Raw genomic sequence first — 7,190 nt, 5'->3', positions numbered from 1 at the left:
CAGGCAGAAGGACAGATTGCATCAATTAGCTGATGATAAGCAGGGAGGCCAGTTGAATCATTAAGCATTCATTCAGAGGCACATTTACATATTTGCCGTAGTTCAAAAGCACCATGTCAAGTATGCATGCACAGTGATGTGTTGAGACTGCAGTAGCCCTTGTCAAAGTTCATATTGGTTGTGTTCATCTGTTTGTTTTCTGTATTTCAGTCCATTGGTTGGCCAGCAGCTCTGCCTCCCACTTGAAACAGTCCTGCTAAATAGATGCCTGGTCCCTAACAAGAGGGATGAAAGACCAAGGCTTTGGAGCCCAACACAGACTACCTTTTTCAAAAATTGTCTTAGCAGCATCATCTGTTTTCAAGGAAGAAAATGATGATTAATTAATACCTGGGATCTGACTTGTTGACCATCGCACTGAGCCCAGCGAAGCCGTAGCAGTGCAAGCTCGTTTAAGCAGAAGAGGATCTATAGGCTCTAACAATGGGCTCTGTTTGTATACCCCCTCCCCCACACAACTTCTGAAGCTTGTAGGTGGTTTCACTGAAGTTTTATGACAACTCAGAAAAAAAACTTTGGGAACTAACATTGCCCAGCAAGACACAGCCTGCAGCATGCTTTTTATGGCCAAGAACTCTTAGTGTTCCTGGCTTCATTTCCTCACCACTCACAGCATTCCCCCTTTATGGCCAGACTGTGCTCCTCCCCCGAGGCGCAAGGCCTCATCCTGGGCTCAGACATAGTGAAGGAAATGACTGGAGCTGCAGAGAGCTGGTATTCAAAAACCTACACAAATTAAAATGACGATGATCAGGGCAAGATAACACTGCTAGCTTGCTCTTACAGCCAACATCGTCAGGGCTCATGCTCATTGTCTGGGCAGGGCACCAGTGACTTTGAGTGGCTGGTGGGAAGGGGTCCATGGTCAAGCAAAGAAACACCATGGTCTTAATGGCTTTTAGTGCTTGAGCTGACGTACTGCAGACTAGCTTGGTTATTTCTGCCAAGCGCTGCCCTTTGTGGTATCCTCCTTGCAAATATATAACCAGCAGTTTCACAAAAAGCTGCTGTCACTGATATCGCTAGTGTCAGGTTTCCTGGGCTGATGGCCAGGGCTTTTCCTTATCAGAAGGTACTTTATAATGTAGCACTCCTGCTCACATCAAAAGGAACAAAATACAGAAATACATTCTCAAAGAAACAGATTTGTTCCTAAAAAGTCAATTAAGTTGCTACCGGACCTAACAGCAGGATCTGGCCTGCAAAGCATGTGGTGAGAATGGTTGGTAATGAAAATGCAGCATTTTTGAAGATGAGGTAAGACCCTACCATTCAAGAAATAATGCAAGAACCTTGGAAACCAGAAACATGTGTCAGACCTTATTTTCTCCCAAGGCAGTTGAACATTAACAAAACTTACATTAAGCAGCAGTGCTGTGTGGCTGGCAGGAGGAAGTCTGATTCTCACTGCAATGGCCCTTCCCCTCCTTCCAGGTCCACTGGTGTCTCACTTCAGCTACACGTGGCATGGGGACTGCAAACTGTTCTTGCCCTCAGTGCTCAGATGGTAAATGTCAGGACAGCATGGATGCCCACCATCCGTGCCAGACAAAATCTGGATGGAGCACACCTGAGTTCTCCTGAGAGAGGAGATTGCTGTGACTGAGCTTACCTTCCCCTGCACAGGGATTTCTGTGAGTCATAACATTTTCTTTACTCCAGCTTGTAGTAAAGTTGGCTGTTCCCCAGTCATTTTAGCCCAGATTTTTCTAGCAAGTGAGATTTGGCTTTTGCAGACATGCCATCTACCCTGTGAGCTTTTTACCTTGCTCATTCATAGGCAAAGAAAGTACCATTTGTTGTATGAGCATATGAGACAAGCAGCAGCTTGTAGTTTCATTATTAATTATTTACCTGAGAAAGAAAACTTCTCCATCTGGGAACATTATATTTCCCCAGGGTAATGAATTGCACACTGCAGGAAATCAGTCTGACAGGCACAGTCACCCTGATGACACTGCCCAAATAATGGCAGTTCAGCTCTTAATTATAACAAGCTGGACATTTGAAAAATATCCACTCCTAACTTGAGCCTATCCTGCCTGGGATTTAAGTTCATAGATAACTTGGTAAAAGTGTGATCCAGTCCCAATGAAATCCTCCTTAGCTCAGTTATGCTGCAAACCCCCAGGCCAGCTGGAAATATTTCTCTTTGAGCACAAAAGGAGGTGCACAAGTTCCTTTATGATCTCATGCTGCCAGTCTTTCCCATTTCTTCTGTGTGTGGAGGACTTTATCCTCAGTCCATGTCAGTCTTGATCCATCAGATGACAGTGGGAGGATGGCAGATGCAGCTGGGATGAGCTGCATTTCTCTGCTGGCATCTCACTGTACAGCTGCTTTATGGACAAGATTTTTGGCAGAAGACTTCTTAGGAAATGTCTGTTTCTGTCACAGGAACAGAGAGGAATGAGAGATGGTGGCTTCAGCCAGATCTTCCACTGCTGTAAATAGTCACAAGCTCATTTCACCACCTGAGATGCACATTTCCTTCTGTACACTCACCTTAAACCTCTTGTCACCTCGCAGGAGCTCACATCAGAGAGTGAAACCAGCCAGCCCCAGGCAGAAGCATCATGTATCCAAGTATCCTCTGGCTGCTGTTAGAATAACATAGCAATTTGCCATCTTCCTTCTCCTCTCTTGCCTGTAATTATGCTTTAGTCGCTGGTCATCTGTTCTCTTCAGACCTATAATCCAGCAACCTTTCCGTTCCTGTCACCTAAAAGTACTTATTTGTTTGCACATTTAGGAAGAGTTAAGCTTCTTTTTCTGCTGTTTTGGGAAGACACAAACTGCAGCTGTCGACGTAACACCAATAATGTGCCTTGCTTAGAAAAAAGTCAATAGGTGCTTTAAGTGTTAACCATATGGGCATGACAGTAAACATGCTCTGAAAGCCTCAGGAAATGTTAAATGAAAGGAGAGCTGCAGTAGGGAAGGCAGCAAGGCAGCCATGACTCGGTGCAGACAGATTCCCCTTCATGTTGCATATGTAGTGATGTCCATCTCCAACATATTTAACAAGATATAAAGTTGTAGTGTCCTGTATGGCCACTAAATTGTCTTCTGTAAGCAACTATGCGTATTTGACTTTGGCACCTTTCTAGCAGTGTGGAAAGTGTTTGTAAGGAACCATAAAAAGTCATTACAAATGCAGAACAATTGAACCTCCTCAGCATCTGTGGTAGGAAACACATCTGTCTTCTGTCCCTTTCTTTCCTAAGTGTCTCCCTGAATCAACTTTTATGGGAGGGTCGTAAATATCCCTTTCTCTTCGGATCCAGGAGTTAACAATACCCCCTGTGACCATAAACACAAGATGTTTCATTGAGGAAAGAGGTGCACTCAAGTAAGCAGAGATCTTTGTGACAGTTGCTGCCAGTATGGTCCCCATGCACCGCTAATCACATTAGTGGGAGAGCACAGAGGTGGCCAGCAGACAGCAAAAGAAAGAAGGAGAGAAAAGCAAGACTAATCTTGTTAAAAGGGAAGCAAAGATAGACGCTACTTTTACACAGAAGCTTATAACGTCCCCATTTTCCCAGGGCTGGAATCACCTGGATGCTCTCTGGGCAGCGCGGCTGCTGCCTTTGTGGAAGCAAACAGCCCAACATCTCGGGGTTGGGTTTCCTTGCAGCTCTTTGCCATCCATGGTCTCTTGGTTTCTGCACAGGCAACCTTCAATCTTTACTGAAGTAGAGGTTTATTTGCCTTCAAATGACTTTAAAGCAGTAGGACTGTTTTTAATCCCCTGCATGAGATCCTTTTCCACCAGAGGAAGACCCACAATTTTCAACAGATGAAACAAGTGCCTGATCTAAAATATCGCTGTGTTTCCTAATTCTCCCCTGGAGAGGCAATGTCAGATGTTTGAATGTTCCTTCTCCCTGAATAAAGTCTTTTGCTCTCTGGCTGTATGACGGTGATGCATGAATTCCAGACGTGTGCTTTTTTTACTTGATGAGGCCCAAAGCACCCGCCCGCCAAGCTGGAAGCTAAGGATTAGGCAAGCAGTCACAACATGGCCTCTGACAGTGCCCCCAGTAGGGTTTCATCCTCTGGTCAGGGCACACAGCCTTGCCATGCTGTGAGCCATGATGCAGAGATGTTGTCCCACGGCTCAGGTGCTCTCTGCCCACTCCCTCCTCCCATATTTGGTGGAGATGGGATGAGGGAAAAGGATGGATGCAGGAGGAGAGGTGCTCTTGACCAGACACTTACTGAAGCGTAGGCACCAACACATGCATTAACCTACATGTGCAGTTTGATGAGCAGGATGCTAATGCAGTGTCAGGGCTTTCCAGCTGGGAGCCCAGAGCAGGCAGTACCCAAGACAGTGAGCTTCCAATTCCACTAAGCAAGACATGCATTGGAGGAAAAACTTTCCCCTTTTGGGGAACTAGTGCCTGGAGAGGCAGCACAACAGAGAGGCAGCCTGGCAAGAGGCACGTCAGGGTGACTGCCCAAGCCAGTGCTGGAGAGCTGATGGACACAGCCTTTCGAGTACTTTGCCAGCACCTTGAGAGCAAGACAGGCCATTCTCCCACCATTCTGTATACCTCACAGAATTGCGCCAGTGAGCCCCTTCCCACAGGGTTTAATACTGGAGGGGAAAACAGCATCTTGATATCTGAAAGAAGCCTTAACCCTGTTTTGTACCCAACCTGTTTTATCGGTACCATACTACAGAGCTAAGGATGGAAAAACAAAGCACTTTTGTCAGCGGATGTGGTGTCTGCTGCTACATGTGCTGGTGCCTTGCCAGTTAATCAAATGGGGCAGGGGAAGGAGGACCTGACAGGCAGGCAGGAGAAACCCTTGATGGAAAATCTGATTTACTGTCGCATAGGGTGGCAAGGGTGGGAGGGGGCAGAAAATGAAGAAACAGCTGGAAATCTGGAAGGACAGTGGTGATGACTTCATAGGTGGGAGTCCATGCCCAGCCAAATGGCGATCAGCCACTTGTTGCCTTGATACTTCATCAAGTTCTTAAATGCCAAACACAAAACATAGACCCTCTTGGTATTAAAGCAATTATTTTAGTATGGATTAGTGGTGGTTAAATGACCTGGAGAGTGGCTGTTTGTCGAAGTTCCATGGCACTCTTGCTCCCTTTGCCATCACAGCTAGGGCTTTCAGGAGGGGCAGCAGCACTGGGCAGGAGTGGAGGCCCTGGGAAGAGGAGAGCCTGGCTGCAAGAAGAGGAGAAACTATGAGGGAAAAGCTTTAGGAGTGTTTTCAACAAGGTTTGGGAATGGCCATTGGGCTGAGGACACCATTCTGGGAAACAGACCCTGTGCAAGGCAGAGACCCCTGCAATGAAGAGAAGCCCAGGCAGACACGGTGTTTCTGAGCATCAGAGAGCAGAACATCTTGGCACCCAGCTAATGGAGAGGGAACCTGAAATTCTTTGCTCTTCCAAAAGATGGATGTTTTGTTTGTTTCCCAGTCCCAGGAGTTGATCAGTGAGACCAGGACACTCCAGCCCTGCTGCTCCACTCTTCTTTCTGCCCCCTTCTTTCCCTGCAGAGGCAATGCTGCACCCCAAACTGGATGGCATCAGGCGTACCTTCCCTGGCCCCTGCAGCCTCTCCCACCTCACATGATACTGGCACTGACCATTTAATCATGGATGGGTTTAGAGCCTGGGACCCACACCAGGCAGGGAGCTGGGAACTGTGAGAGGAAGGAAAGGCAACAAAGAGGGATAAAGGGGAGGTGGCTACAAATGCCAGGAAACAGGGGAGCTTGTTTGGGTACTGCAGAAAGTCAGCATTTATGTCTGTGCAAGCCCTTGCAGTCTGCATGGGACATCCCTGAAAGGACACTGCATTACAAAACCAAAGGCAACAGGCAGCTGAACCCACACCCTGCTCATGTCTTCTGTAGGGGCATGTCTGAATTACTATTACCATTATAATTATTATTATTAGTTGGAATAGTAGTACTGCTATTAATATTATTACTGTTATTATTTCCTGTTATTATTATTATTATTATAGATTTTTGCAGGAATCTCCTCTTTTGTCTCATGCAGGCAAAAAAAATCATCTGTGGTTTCTCTAAAGGAAAGAAAACACCTTATTTTTTCTTTGGGTGATGCCTGTCCCTCAGGCTGGGATACTATTCGTTCATCTCCTCAGCTAAGACAACATATTGATCCTTCCCCTGGGCTCTGACCCTTCCATGCCTTCTCTGTTTACAGAGTTATCTTTAGCATTCCTGCCCCCTCACTGCTCAGGGGCAGCAAACATTTCAGATAAAATTGATCCAGTGGATACAAGGAAAGACGTCACGAAGGAACCTGGGGCAGGAGGCCATTTGCGGCCTCTCTGCCATCACGTAAGTCTGCTATGTGTCAGTTCGGCATTAACTGGCTCCCAAGGTGGGTTCTCATAACAAGCAATGCTGGGTGTCTCTAAGAAGCAGACTGTGGTGTTATTACAATTATCATCATCATTGCTTCTGTGCAATTAACTGGACAAACCCTAATTCCACCTTTCTCCTTAAACATGCGCACAGGTTTTGAAGGCTAGACAAATGTTGCAAACCACCCAGCCTGACCTGCACTGCACAGCTCAGAGCTTCTTATCCTTAGTTTCAGCTTCAGTCCTGCAGCTTTGTGCAGGTGCACAAGTTCCACTTTCAGAAGTGGAACAGGAATCCTCTCAGTGTTTGTCAAGACCTCTGCCAGACCTGTCTTTGCAAGGGCTACTCAAAACAAATGACCTCTTCTTGGGAACATGCTGTATCCTCTCCATTTTTTAACCATAGATAGGGTACACAAAGGGTATATTAAAGTAACTACTTGCAGGTCCAGTCCCTCTTCCTTGTTCCTCAGTCCTGCAGACCACGTTCAGAGGATTGCAGATCGATACAAGCCATACCAGAAATCCTCCACTTCTCTCAGGAAAATTACTTCACTCCTGGGCTACACTGTCAGGCTCCCATGCGGGTGCTCTGCTTGTCCTCCTGAAATGTCACTTTTTCTTCTGCAGAGAGGCCTAAACTCAACCGCAGGCGTGAGATGGTGGTACATGACTTCCCTCTCAAAGGAAGGGGAATATTTAACCTTTAGGCACAGCCACACTTAGTGTGGCAGTACCCAATTCCTGGCATGACTCCTT

The sequence above is a fragment of the Lepidothrix coronata genome, unplaced genomic scaffold (genome assembly GCF_001604755.1).
Source record: "Lepidothrix coronata isolate B3197 unplaced genomic scaffold, Lepidothrix_coronata-1.0 Scaffold69, whole genome shotgun sequence".
NCBI classification, from domain to species: domain Eukaryota; kingdom Metazoa; phylum Chordata; class Aves; order Passeriformes; family Pipridae; genus Lepidothrix; species Lepidothrix coronata.
Note: the sequence above shows the minus strand (reverse complement) of the source record.